The sequence below is a fragment of the Apium graveolens genome, unplaced genomic scaffold, assembly GCF_009905375.1.
Source record: "Apium graveolens cultivar Ventura unplaced genomic scaffold, ASM990537v1 ctg866, whole genome shotgun sequence".
NCBI classification, from domain to species: Eukaryota; Viridiplantae; Streptophyta; class Magnoliopsida; order Apiales; family Apiaceae; genus Apium; species Apium graveolens.
In genome coordinates this window covers 70,564-85,771 of record NW_027421370.1, presented here as the reverse complement: position 1 = coordinate 85,771, position 15,208 = coordinate 70,564, and positions in this window count along the sequence as shown.

Genomic DNA, 15,208 nt, shown 5'->3' with positions numbered 1-15,208 from the left:
CTTTTTATCAGAAACTATTTCAGTAGCAAGTAATATAGAATTTCTTCGTGTTAAATTTGGTTTTGCTCAGTGTTTCTCGGTTGACAGAATTGGTCGTAGTGGAGGTTTGGCGGTTTTCTGGAAGTCCTATGTTGACTGTCAAATTTCAGGCTATTCTCAAAATCATATTGACCTTCAGTTTTTGAATAATAATGTGGTGACTTGGAGATTAACCTGTTTTTATGGGTATCCCGAGCGAAGTAGACGTAAGAATTTGTGGGACCTCATAAGGCAGCTTGCTGGTATGTCTCAACTTCCTTGGTTGATCTTTGGTGATTTTAACGACTTATTATCAAAGTCGGACAAGTGGGGTACAGTTCCTCATCCTCATCATCTGATGGAGGGTTTCCGTTTGGCGTTAGATGACAGCTCTCTAACTGAATTAGATCTTGGAGGTGGTAAGTTTACGTGGGAAAAAAGCAGGGGCAAGAAAGATTGGGTTCGCGGAAGGCTAGACAGAGTGTTTGCTACAAATTCATGGTGGAAGTTGTTTCCGTTGTGCAACCTCACTGTTCATCATACATCCTGTTCAGACCATGACCCAATTCAGGTGGATCTTTTGAATGTTTCAATCTCAAAAAAAATCTTTCGTTTCAAATTTGAGAATATGTGGTTAAAAGACCCTAGTTTTCACAAAGAGGTTGTTGAATACTGGTCGAAGATTCCTCCTGCTCATTTATTACCTAAACTGTTAAATGTCTCTTCTTTCATGGCAAAGTGGGGTAGGAATTTCTTTAACAAGTTCAGGGAGAAAGTTAAGAAGTTGAAAGAGGTTATTGATGGTTTAGTAAATCGTATTGATGAGGAGGGGGTTACCAGGTACTTGGAGGAAAAAGATAAGTTAAATGATCTCTTGTACCACGAAGAAGCTTACTGGAAACAACGTGCGAAGTTGTTTTGGTTGGAGGAGGGAGACGCTAATACTAAGTTTTTCCATGCCTCGGCCACGTCTAGGAAGAAGACTAACCTTATTTATTGCCTTCAATCTGAGACTGGAGTTTTAGTGAATGATCACGAAGGTATGTGCCAAATTGTGAGGAATTATTACGAGAATATTTTTGCAGGATCCTCGAATGTGGTTATGGAGAATTCTTTAAATGCTTCTGTGGTATCTTCTGGGCAGAACAGTAGGTTGGTCGAGGAGATGAGTTTTGAGGAATTTACAGTAGCTGTCAAGCAAATGCACCCGGACAAAGCGTCCGGGCCAGACGGATTGAACCCCGCATTCTTTCAACAATTCTGGAAGCTGTTGGGCAGGGAGGTATACGACTGTTGTAAGGAATGGCTGTCTAAATGTATCTTTCCTGCAGATTTTAACAATACCAATTTGGTTCTCATACCAAAGAAGGTGGGCGTAAATTCTATGAAAGATTTTCGACCAATAGCATTATGCAACGTGCTGTACAAAATTTTAGCGAAAGTTTTAGCCAATCGTTTAAAGGTTCTTTTACCAGGCTTAATCTCGGAGACTCAATCTGCTTTTGTCCCAGGACGTAGCATAACGGACAATGTTCTCGTTGCTTTTGAGTTGATTCATCATATGAAAAGAAATGTTAGGGGTCGAGAGGGTGAAGTGGCGCTAAAATTGGACATTAGCAAAGCGTATGATAGAGTTGATTGGGGTTTTTTGAAGCATCGTATGCAAAGTATGGGATTCTGTAGTAAGTGGATAAATTGGATTATGTTGTGTGTTAATACAGTCTCGTACGAGGTTTATTTCAACGGTTCTTCGATAGGTCCTATCATTCCTAAGAGGGGCCTTCGTCAAGGAGACCCACTTTCTCCGTATTTGTTCTTGTTATGTGTTGAAGGTCTCTCTAATTCTCTAGACAATGCTGCCGCGATAGGAACGATACATGGATGTAAAATTAGCCCCACGGCTCCAGTGATAACACATCTCTTGTTCGCGGATGATAGTTTTTTGTTCTTTAAAGCAAACATGGAGGAAACGGTGGCAATAAAGGAGTTGCTTAATAATTACGAGAAGTGTTCGGGCCAATCGGTTAATTTTCAAAAATTAGGGGTCTTTTTTAGCTCAAATATGAGGAGGGATGAACAGGAGGAGTTGATGGGGATCCTAGGGGTGTCTGCAGCTCTGGAGGATAGTAAATACTTGGGTTTGCCCTCGTTGGTGGGAAGGTCGAGAAAGAAAGTGTTTGGCTTTATAAAAGACAAGGTTTGGCAGAGGATTCAAGGTTGGAAATCTAAGCCTATTTCTAAAGCGGGGAAGCTGGTTTTAATAAAGAATGTTGCACAATCGATACCCTCCTACTGCATGTCCTGTTTTCTAATTCCGAAAACTTTGTGCTAGGAAATCGAAAGAATGCTGAACAACTTCTGGTGGAGCTCTGGTAATGGAGACTACAAGGGTGTAAATTGGTTATCATGGGATGCTATGAGTTACCCAAAGTGTAGTGGTGGACTAGGTTTCAGAAATTTACACGGTTTTAATATTTCGTTTTTGGGTAAACATTGCTGGAAATTCTTGCATCAACCACACGCTTTAGTCTCTCGATTGTATAAGGCTCGTTATTTTGCTGATTCACACTTGTTAAGAGCCTCAAAAGGCACAGGCTCAAGCTTCATCTGGACAGGTATCCATACCGCAAAAGAGACATTATTTAAAGGTTTTAGGTGGATTGTAGGAAACGGTGATGACATAGTGGCAGTACAGGACCCATGGTTGCGTCAAAAATGTGATTTTATGGTTGAGAACAGTCACACTTATGCCGGACGAGAAGAGTTGGTATCTAGTCTAATTATTCCTGGGACAAAGCAGTGGAATGTCGAGTTGATTCAAACTCGATTTTAAGAGGAAGATATACGAGCTATTCTGGCTATTTCTCTCCCCCAAAGGGAGGTTTGTGATCGCGTAGCATGGTCTCATTCTCGAAATGGTTATTATGATGTAAAATCGGGCTATAAGTTCTGGCATAACCAAGTAACGAGCAATGTAGTTGTGACACAGAAGGAAGGGTGGAACAGACTCTGGAGATTAGCTATTCCCCACAAGATTAAAGTTTTTCTTTGGAGGTTTTGTCGTAATAATGTACCAGTTATAAATAGGTTGAAGTTTAAAGGTGTGGCTCTGCCTATCATCTGCCCTATGTGCAACAGAGATGTCGAGCATTTGTTTCACGTCTTTTTTGACTGTCAGTTCGCTTCTCAATGTTGGGATTATGCAGGTCTAAGTTACAATATGCAAGAGGTTTTCTATGCACCTGATTGGCTCATCCAGAAAATTAACGAGGGAACAGCGGAGGAAGTTAGTAAAGTTGATGTTAGTCCCTTAACAATATAGCAAGAATTATAGAAGGGGGTTGAATGGAATTCTTTACCTTTTTCTTGAAATAAAAATGTTCAACTCGATTATAGATATATCTGTTTTGATTAGCACAATGCGGAATATAACCTTTAATGAATCAAAACAAGAGTAATTAAAAACAAGAGTCTTTAAAAACTTTCTGGTGGATTTAAACAATTCCACCAGAGATATATATTAATATATCGAGAGAACTCTGTGTGCAGAAATGCTCACAGCTGCTTATACAAGATAGAACAACTAAGAACACAGGAAATGCTAAAGATAGTGCTTACAAAGATTTCTCTGTGTTTGTTTCTAAGCTCATTTAGTTTTCTTAGTTTCCTGTTTCTATTTGCTACTCTCTTGGTTTATATATTACCAAGATTACAAAGTCAAAAAACTGAATAAATATAAAATCTAACAGTCTTGATCTTTGCTGCTTTTCGTCCTCTATTACCCAGTTAATGGGCTTCCACAGTGTTTGTATCCAATCTCGACGGCTGTGTGTCAGCTTTCACTGTTCAACTGATGTTTGAATCTTGATATTATCATCCGTCGACTTTCAGATCATCCGTCGATGACTTACTTGATCATCCGTCGACTGCTATTTTGATCATCCATCGAAAGTCATTTGATCATCCGTCGAAGCTTTGTTAAGCATCCGTTGATAGCTATTTTGGCACTTGACTTTATTTCACTTATACAGAATTACAAGACATTGCTTATGTATAGTTAATCAACCTATTCTGCATATCTAGTTAAAGTCAACATGACTTATATGCTACTACAGATTCTATACAAAGGTGCATACAACACTGTGCTACAAACTTATCATTATATAAGCTACTCACTCGATGGATAATAAATTACTCATCCATCGGTACTCAAACTGAGTTATCCGTCGGGACTATAATTCTTATCCGTCGAGTGCTACATTATTTCACTAAGTAAAATCTACTTAGATGTTTTGTTTAGGTAATCATCAAGTGCACAACATATTCACAACAATCTCCCCCAATTTATGTCTACCGGAATTGTAGCCATAAATTAAGAGACACTTGATGATAACAAAATATCCTAAACATATATCTTTAAAGATAAGTAGATAAAACTGAAAGTGCTTCAATTTAAACAAGGTATACAAGGTTTGGCTCACAGTCAATTCAAGATGCTCCTCTAGCCTGAGCAGATTTTTCTAGTTTCTTGAAGGTCTGGATCTTCTTCCAAGCTTTTTGTTGTTTTCTTCAATTTGATTCTGGAGCTGTCTGTGGAATTCTAATTCATCAGATTCTGAGAGTTCTAACATTTCTTACATTTCCAAAAGAGTCTCATTGCTAGAGATACTCAATTGGTCTTCTAGTCTGAAGAATCTTCTCACACCCTTGTCATCCATGAATTCCATCAGCCAGTAGGGCCTTAGATGCACTCTTCTCCCTGTGTATGGGATGATAAGAGTTTTGGGTAGTGCATCTTTGGCTCTAACACTTCTTAGCTCTTCAATCTTCTTCAATACTAATCTTCTTACAGTTACATTAAACCCAAAGTTTTTCTTGAAGGATGAATAGACTTTGATCAACACAGCTTGGCTTTCTTGAAGTATCCTGTGAAGAGGCCACTGAATCTCCCTTCCTCCTTTGTACTTGAATACCAACCTTTCAGGTAGGTTTCTGTATGCATCAATTGCCCTTACCTCATCCAGCTCCTCCAGATAAAGGTTTAGGTCTGAAAATTCCTTGATGTCACACAAGTACAAGTAGTCTCCCTTGTTGATCTTGGGTTGAGCTTTGACTACTGCCTTGGAATTGAGAGGTGACAGCTTCACTTTCTTGACTGCCCTTGATTTTGTCCTTCTTGGCTTGGTGAGAATTGGCAAGTTAAAGTCAGGAATTGGTAATTTATCCCACTCTATTGGCTCATCCTTTGACACAATAGGCTCTCCATGTATGTTCCTGTAGGGGTCCACCACCCTTATGTCTTCAAATACCACAGAGGGCTTTGATGCTTGAGTTTCAGCTTTAGTGGATTTCATTGGAAATTCATCTTCCAATTCCTTGTTAACAATATCCAACTTTCTTTTTGTTCTTTTAGCCAATTCTTTCTTTCTTGGAGATTTCTTCTGTTCTTCAATCTTCTTCTTTGATCCAGTAGCTTGAGTTGGTTGAGAGGGAATTTATTGAGAAGAGTTCACAGCCTGTAGCTTGGTCAAGATGGCAAACTGTTCTTTCTTTTGTTTAGACTTCTTTGCATCTAGAGCATCTTGCCTCTTTTCCTGCTTCAATCTGGCTTTTTCTTCTTCCTTTGCTTGAGCAAATTGTGGATGTCCAGCTACCACACAAATTTCCTTCCCATTTCTGAATATCTTTGCAATTCTCTCTCTTGAGGCTGAATCAGCTGGATCTTTGTAGAGAAGAATAGATCTTGACAGAAGCTTCTTTTCATCAGGCTTGGGTGTCTCATACACAGTATCCATAGGGTTCTTCAAAGATGACTTTGGATAGTTTGCCCTTGGTTTAAGAATTATCTCAGCCTTTGTAGTCTTGATGCAGGAAGATTGTCCTTTCTCCAGATAGTTCATGCTCATCTCATTCACATTGATTGGCTTGACATGAGAGTGATGGATTGCTGACTGATCTGGTTCCTTGACTAATTGAAACTTTCTCTGTATTTCCTCATCAATCTTTTTCCAGTTGATCAGAGTCAACTCTTCTTTATCAGTATCTTTCAAACTTGCTGTTGCTGCATTTATAATATCTATACCATCTGCAACTGGTGGCTTGGAGATAGTAATTGAAGGTACAATTACTTTGCTGATTTGAACTACAATGTTCTCCCCCTTAGTTGGTCCTTTCTCCCCCTTACTTGATTCTCTCTCCCCCTTTTTGTTATCATCAAGTGAAGGAGTTAGGCCTTGTGCTTTAGCCAGTTGCATGAGAAGATTTGTCTGAGTCTGTTGATTTTGAAGAAGTAGGGCCACTGAATTCTCAATAACTTGAACTCTGGTCTCCAGCTTGGCTATCTTCTTTTCAGAATCTGATTCTCTTCTCAACCTTTGTAATAAATCATGCATGGTACCATATGGCATTATTGAATCCAGTTTCTCAGAGTTGTATGTCTTTAAGTCAGCTATCTCCTTTTTCAATTCATCCACACTGATATTCTGTCTGGAGTGTTGGATCTTCATTAAGTGCAAGGAGTCTAGATGAGCTTTAAGAACAGCCTTGGTACCAGCATCTGAAACTTCCTGAAGGGCTTGCTGAATAGTTGTTACTTGTCTTACCAAAGACACCTCAAATTGTCCTGGTGTAAAGTCCTTTGCCCATGCCCATTCAGGTAAACTTAAAGCAGAACTTTGGCCTTCAGCTCCCCCTAAGTTCATGCTTCCATTCAAAGAACTAGAGTCATCATCATCAGAATTTACTCCAAATTCTTCAGATGGCTCTCCAGCTTGAGGAGGCATCCTGTTGACAGCAGCTTTATCTCTTTGAAGAGATTCTGTGGTGTGCACTAAATGTAAAGTCTGCTCTGCCTCCACATTGCCCTGAGCAGCCAACAGTTGATAGGCTGAAATAGGGTGAGTAAAAGTGTCAGCATCCAAGGAAATGTTATCAATTACAGCTTTGTAATGTTGCTGAAATTGTCTTTCCTTTTCAGCATCATCCACAATCATTGACTCACTAGCAATGGTTGGTTCCATCCTTATTGCTCCAGTACCTACTTTTCTCTCATGTTCTCTCTTTTGTTGCATCAGGGTCTCATCCTGGCTCCCCACCCTCACACCCTCACCTTCACCTACTAAGGTGGGACTCCTCTCATTCACTTTTGCCAATCCTGAATGAATGGATTGCTGGGATTCACTCTTTTCCTCTCCTTTTGCCTGGGAGCAACCCAGCCTCTCACTCAATACACTCTCCTCTCTCAGTCCTAAGAGTGATTGTATTACCACCAAATCTTCTGCACTTGAAATTATTGAAGTTTGAAGTTGTGCAGAGACACTCGACGGATAAGTGACATCCGTCGGATGAGTGGTAAAGCTATCCGACGGATAACTGCTGTTAAGCTTATCCGTCGGGATACAATCACTACTCGACGGATGAGCAATATCCATCGAGAGAGTAGAAATGAATGAGGTGGGAAGAGAAACTATTGTTGACTCTGTGTTGATTGAAGTTATTTGAGGCACAGATGTCACAATAGAATCAGAAAGAATTGGCAAGTGAGCCAACAAATCATCTAAAAGATGATGCTCACTTGCACTAGATTTTGGCTTCTCCAACAGAGTTAAAGAAGGGGAATCAGGAATTGAAGTGGTTATCATGTCCACTTCCAGTGAGTTGGTTGGTGAGTATTGTGTTTCAGTGGCTTCTATCAAGAGAGATTTTGGCTGTGACTCCACATTTATTGGAGCCACATCAATCTGAATTTGAGAAGGTGCAGGGACTGTGTCTTTAGCACCAGTTTGCACTAAGTGTGTGCCCTGTGCATCCCCAGTTGTTTTGGATTTCTTCTTTCTAGTATAAGTTTGGTGTAGGCTTATGTCCCTAACCCTCTTGGCATGTGCTCTTGGATGAGAGCTTTGTTCAATAGCCACATCCTTTTGGGAGGATGCAGCTAGAAGTGAGCTTCTGTCCTTTTTAAGCACTGCAGTTATTGGGAAACTGCAGTGTGGCTAGGCTGGGATTCACTCATCTCTCCAACCTTATTCTTGGGGTTTCTTTGATGTTCACCCCTTCCCTCGCCTATCTTACCCTCCTTCACACTCCCATCTTTGTGTTTGGTAGATTTTTCAACTGGTACCTTTTGAGAGATACCAGAGGGGGTTTTCTTTGATTTGGATTTAAGAATTGTAGTTGTTTTGGCAGCTTTGGTAGGCAACTGTTTGGTCATTGTCACAGTTGCCATAGTTATGCCTGAAGTCAAAGAAATAGAAGGGATTGGAATAGTTGAGAGTGTAGATGAACTTACCTCACTTACTTGAGGTGTCAGCATTACAGGAAAATAGAACATTGGCACATCCTTGTGATAGTTGGCTCTGTTCAAATCTGCAATGATTTTTCTCTCTTGAACCCAACAAGCTAATTTGTTGGTTGGGTTGTCAAGTATAATATCTTCACAAAGATGGTTAGCCAAAAGCATAAAAAATCTAGTATAGTAAATATTCTTTCCTCTTTTGGCTAAGTCACCTAGTTTATAACCTAACTCATACACAACCAGGTCACTAAAGTTGTAATATTTGTCTGTAACTAGCATGTATAGCATGTTAAGCATGGAAATATTCACAGAATCAAAATTACTGATTTTTCCAGAAAAGACCTTAGTTACTACATCACACAAGTAACTCCATTCCTTCCTAAGACCTAGTCTTCTAATCTCACTTAGTTTTGCTGTAGGAAGTGCATAATGAATGGAATTTAGCATATTGACAATATCAGTGTCAGTGTGTGGTGCAGTAACATTGTCATCAGGAATCTTGAAACAAGCTTTTATGACATCACTATTGATACAGAAAACATTACCTTTGATGGTCAGAGTGATGGTTTTGTCAGTAGAGTTGTAGATTGCTGTTGTCCACATCTCCTCAACAACTTCACAATAAATTGTGGGTGATTCCAGCATAGCAAAACTTAACTTGCAGTTCTTCACGAAGTCCATCATCTTATGATAGTCTTCAGATTGCTGAATCCCCTTATTGACCAAGGCAGTGAAGTTGTTCTTCTCATAGATGAACCCAGTCTGTGACATGATCTTTACTACGGGTGCCATTGTTAGGGAAGAAAAGCTTGAAGAGAAAGAGGATTTTTGCTTGAGAGAGAATGAAATAAGACAGTTGAATTTGAGGATGATAAAAGAAAATGATTAGAATGAAATAGGCTTTTATACTTTGCTCAAACTCAACGGATAAAAATAATAAAGAGAAATAAATTACCCAATAGAAACTGCCTAAAATTACTGTTTTTAAAATAAACTTTAAAAATTCCACCCATTATCCGTCGTGTAATGCTTATAAACTGTAAGTATACTTGATGGATAATGTTCAGGGAATTAACGGTTAAGATTTAGACATTTCGACGGATGAGGATAAAATGTTATCCGTCGAGCTTTAAAATATTCCAGAAAAGTAATTGATTTTTATTTACAATTTGTATATCGACGGATGACTCAACCCGATGGATAATGGTCATCCGTCGAGAGACAAATTTTGACTTAGCCAAAATTTCATCCAAGACTAAAAATCAACTAAATTTCTGGCTCTTTTCAACTTGCAAGAATAATTCTGATAAATTCAAGAGTAATTAAGCATACCTAACTCACTTACCAACCTAGAAAAGGTGGATTCATCCAGTGGCTTGGTAAAAATATCTGCAAGTTGCTTCTCACTTGGAACAAAATGTAACTCTACAGTACCATTCATTACATGTTCCCTTATGAAATGGTACTTGATGTCTATATGCTTTGTCCTTGAATGTTGCACTGGATTTTCAGTGATGGCAATTGCACTTGTGTTGTCACAGAAAATAGGAATCCTTTCAACTTGCAAACCATAGTCTAGCAATTGATTTTTCATCCATAAAATCTGTGCACAGCAACTGCCAGCAGCAATATATTCAGCTTCAGCTGTAGAAGTAGAAACTGAATTTTGCTTTTTACTGAACCAGGACACAAGCTTGTCTCCTAAAAATTGACAGGTTCCTGTTGTGCTTTTTCTATCAATTCTGCAACCTGCATAATCTGCATCTGAATAACCAGTTAGATCAAAACCAGAATCTCTAGGATACCAAATGCCAAGGTTTGGTGTTCCTTTGAGATATCTGAAAATTCTTTTAATAGCTATCAAATGAGACTCTCTAGGATCAGCCTGAAATCTAGCACACAAACATGTAGCAAACATTATATCTGGCCTACTGGCTGTTAAGTACAGAAGTGAGCCAACCATGCCTCTATAACTTGAAATATCCACAGACTTTTCAGTAGTGTTTAGTTAAGCTTAGTTGCAGTGGCCATGGGAGTTTTTGCAGATGTGCAATCCATTAGATCAAACTTCTTTAAAAGATCAAAAATATATTTAGTTTGACTAATGAATATTCCATCACTAACTTGTTTAACTTGTAAACCAAGAAAGTAAGTTAGTTCTCCCATCATACTCATTTCATACTTGCTTTGCATCAGTTTGGCAAACTTTTTACAAAGTTTCTCATCTGTAGAGCCAAAAATAATATCATCTAAATAAATTTGAACAAGTATGCTAGAGCCATTCATATTTCTGAAAAATAAAGTTTTATCTACAGTACCTCTTGTGAAGTGATTTTCCAAAAGGAACTTTGATAAAGTGTCATACCAGGCTCTAGGTGCTTGCTTCAGTCCATAAAGTGCTTTCAATAGATAGTAGACATACTCTGGGAAATTTGGATCTTCAAAGCCAGGAGGTTGACTTACATACACTTCTTCCTCCAAATCTCCATTCAGAAAGGCACTTTTGACATCCATTTGATAGACCTTGAAATCGGCATGGGCTGCATAGGCTAAGAAGATTCTGATGGCTTCAAGTCTTGCAACAGGAGCAAATGTTTCATCAAAATCTATCCCTTCTTGCTTACAATAGCCTTTAGCAACCAATCTTGCTTTGTTCCTTACTACTATGCCATTTTCATCCATCTTGTTTCTGAATACCCATTTGGTGTCTATTGGATTCTTTCCTTTAGGCTTGGGTACCAGCTTCCATACTTTATTCCTTTCAAATTGGTTTAGCTCCTCCTGCATAGCTAAAATCCAATCAGGATCTAATAAGGCTTCTTCTACCTTCTTTGGTTCTTCCTTAGACAGGAAGCTGCTGTATAGACATTCTTCTTGAGTTGCTCTCCTGGTTTGAACTCTGGAAGAAACATCACCAATAATCAGTTCAAAGGGGTGATCTTTTGTCCATTTTCTTGGTTGAGGTAGATTAGCCCTAGATGAAGAGACCTCAATGTTGTCTTGATGTGTGATTGAGTTTTGATTGCTAGAAACTCCCCCTGAGTTTGTGGATCTTTGATTTGAGATTGGGGTGCTTTCTATGGGTGATCTGCCTTGACTTCCTGCTCCTTTTGATAACCCGATGGATGGTGAATTTTGAGTACCGACGGATGAGGCAGGTTGTCTTCCGACGGATAATACAGATTGCCTTTCGACGGATGAAGCATTATGTAACTCGACGGATGTTGAGTTTTGTGCTTCATTTGTAGTAAATCTGTCTGCATTATCCTTAGACACTATTTCTTGATCACTTTCATCATCACTTTCATCACTGACCATCTCAACATTGTCGAATTTGAGGCTCTCATGGTAATCTCCATCTTTTAGTCCTTCAATCTTGTTATCATCAAACACAACATGTATAGATTCAACAACAATGTTGGTTCTTAGATTGTAGACTCTATATGCTTTACCAACAGCATATCCAACAAAAATTCCTTCATCTGCTTTAGCATCAAACTTCCCATTTTGATCAGTTTGATTTCTCAGAATATAGCATTTACAGCCAAAGACATGAAGAAAGTTCAGAGTTGGCTTCTTGTTTTTGAACAATTGATAAGGTGTCTTGCATTTTGCTTGATTAATCAGAGAGATGTTCTGAGTGTAGCATGCAGTGTTGACAGCTTCAGCCCAGAAATATGTTGGTAATTTTGATTCTTCAAGCATTGTCCTTGCAGCTTCAATAAGAGATCTATTCTTTCTTTCCACTACTCCATTCTGTTGTGGAGTCCTTGCTGCTGAAAACTCATGCAGGATCCCATTTTCCTCACAAAATGCTCTCATGACATAGTTCTTGAACTCAGTTCCATTGTCACTCCTGATTCTTCTAACTTTGAAATCAGGATGATTGTTAACTTGCCTTATGTGATTGATAATGATTTCACTAGCTTCATCTTTGGACTTTAGGAAATAGGTCCAAGAGAACTTTGAGAAATCATCTACAATTACTAGGCAAAATCTTTTCTTTGAGATTGACAATACATTGACTGGTCCAAACAAATCCATGTGAAGCAGTTGCAGAGGTTCTTCAATTGCTGAGTCAAGTTTCTTCCTAAATGATGTTTTAATTTGCTTCCCTTTTTGGCAGGCATCACACAGTCCATCCTTTGTAAACTCCACCAGAGGAATGCCTCTAACTAGCTCTTTCTTTACCAGCTCATTCATGGTCTTGAAGTTCAAATGGGATAGCTTCTTGTGCCATAGCCAACTTTCATCTTGACTTGCTTTACTGAGAAGACAAGTTACAGATTCTGCTTTAGTCGAGTTGAAGTCAGCTAGATACACATTTCCTCTTCTCACACCAGTGAGAACCACTTTGTTGTTTTGATTATTAATCACAACACAGGTTTCTTTGTTGAAGGTTACTGAGTTGCCTTTATCACAAAGCTGGCTGATACTCAACAGATTGTGTTTGAGACCATCCACTAAGGCAACCTCTTCAATGATGACATTGTCCTTTGAAATCAAGCCATATCCCATAGTATAACCTTTGTTGTCATCTCCAAAAGTGATACTTGGGCCAGCTCTCTCTTCAAACTCTGTGAGCAGGATAGAATCACCAGTCATGTGTCTTGAACAACCACTATCCAAGTACCAAAGATTCCTTCTGTTTCCCTGCACACATCAAAATCAAATCAAGTTGATTTTGGTACCCAAGTTTCCTTGGGTCCTGCCTTGTTAGCTTTCTTCTTCTGTTTCTTAGGTCTTAACTCATTTGACTTAGGAATTTCAGATTCTTCCTTAGTCATTTGGGTTGGGCCTTTGAAACCACTAGATGCAACGGAATTATTATGCATGTTATGGCTAACAGGAAATGGCATGCTTGGTGCAAACATGTTATTCCAGTAAGGCATGCTAAATGGCATTTGAGGCATATTGTATGCAGCATAATATGGATTAGGTGCAAATGGCATATTAGCAAACTGTGCATTCATGTTCTGTGTAGGCATAGCATTAACAGGCATAGGAGGCATGGCATTCATGTTAGAGAATTGAGGCTGAACAGACATGGGAGTAGGCATGGCAGATTTGCAATTAACAGACAAATGATTTACACTACCATATTTGACACGGATTTTTCTAGGAGCATATTTGTCAGGTTTGTAGTTGTTATGTTTGTTAATCCCTACTTTACCATTCCTATTGTTTTTCCTTCTAGTCTCTATTTTTACCTCTATCTTCTCAAGTCTGTCACTCAACTGTTTGACAGTCATGTGACCAACATTAGCCTTCTTCCCTTTCTTGGCTTGACTTGACTCCCCTGAAACAAAGTTCTTGGAAACAGACCCATATTTTTCATTTAGCTTGGTTAATTTGGCTTTACTAATGGGTTTGTTCACAGCCGACGGATGAGGATTTTTATCATTCGACGGATAACACATTTTGTTATCCGACGGATAGTCCTCATCATCCGTCGAGTCTACATCTGTCAGCAATCCATCTATCAAAATAGGTTCTAGTTTCTCCTTATTCTTTTTCCAGGCTTCATCACAAAAGGACTCAATTCCTTGAACCTTGGTGATTTGAGCATGAATATCTCTGGATGTTTTTCATGCTTTAATCACCTCCTGTTCACGATCGAGCTGCTTCTTTAAAATTTCTTCCTTTTTCAAGGACTCAGTTAATTCCTCCTTAGCAATTCTACACTCAATTTTTAGTTTTTCAAACTCAACAAACTGAGACTCAAGCACATTATTCCTCTCACTCAAAAACAAGTTGTTTTCTTTGATTTTAGCATTTTCTTTAGTGAGGGACTTAAGTGTAACACGCAAATGATACAATTCTGTAGACATGTCATTTATTGTATCATTACACTCAGCTTTAGATAAATGTGCAAGGTTTGTAGTAATTACCTGATTGCTTGAGGAACTTGTCTCTGTTTCATCAGACTTGGCCATAAGGGCTAGATTGACATAGCTGACATCCTCATCTTCATCCAAACCATCAGCTGCCCAGTCATTCTCTTGTGTAATAAAAGCCTTTTCCTTCTATTTGAGTAGATCAAAGTATTTTTGCTTATAATCCACAGACTCAAATCTCTTCTTACTGGAATCTGACTTTCTACACTCATTTGCAAAATGCCCTGCCAAGCCACATTTGAAACACTTAAATTTTGACTTATCCACCATGTTTCTACTTGGCTTAGCAGCTCCAAAGTTCTTCTTGAACTTGAGCTTGGAAAATCTTCTTGAAAGGAATGCTAGGTGCTCATCAATGTCCTCCATGTCATCTTGACTCAAAGAATCTTTACTTTCTGCAGCTAGCCCTTTACCCTTGCTTTCACAGGCCTTTGAAGTTGATTCCACAGCTTCCATCTTCACTTCCTTCTCCTTTTCCAGTTCAGCAACTAGTGCAATGGATCCCCCTTTCTTCTTTCCTCTCTCTATTCTTTCATCCGGCTCTATTTCAAGCTCATAGGTCTTCAGAATGCCATACAGTCTCTCCAAAGTAAACTCCTTATAATCTTGTGAGTTTCTCAATGAGACTGTCATTGGTTTCCATTCCTTTGGAAGAGATCTGAGAAATTTCAGATTGGAGTCTTTAGTCTGATAGACTCTTCCATGCAATTTAAGAGCATTTAGTAGCTTTTGGAATCTACTAAAAATATCAGTGAGTGACTCACTTTCTTCATTGTGAAAATGCTCATATTGCTGAATCAGGAGCTGCATTTTATTTTCTCTTACTTGCTCAGTACCATCACAGATTATCTGTATTGTGTCCCAAACTTCCTTGGCAGTCTTGCAGTTGATGATTTTATCAAACATATCTGCATCAACACCATTGAACAGAATGTTCATGGCCTTTTTATATTTCCTGACTTGTTCAAGATCAGGATCAGACCATTCATGCCTTGGCTTT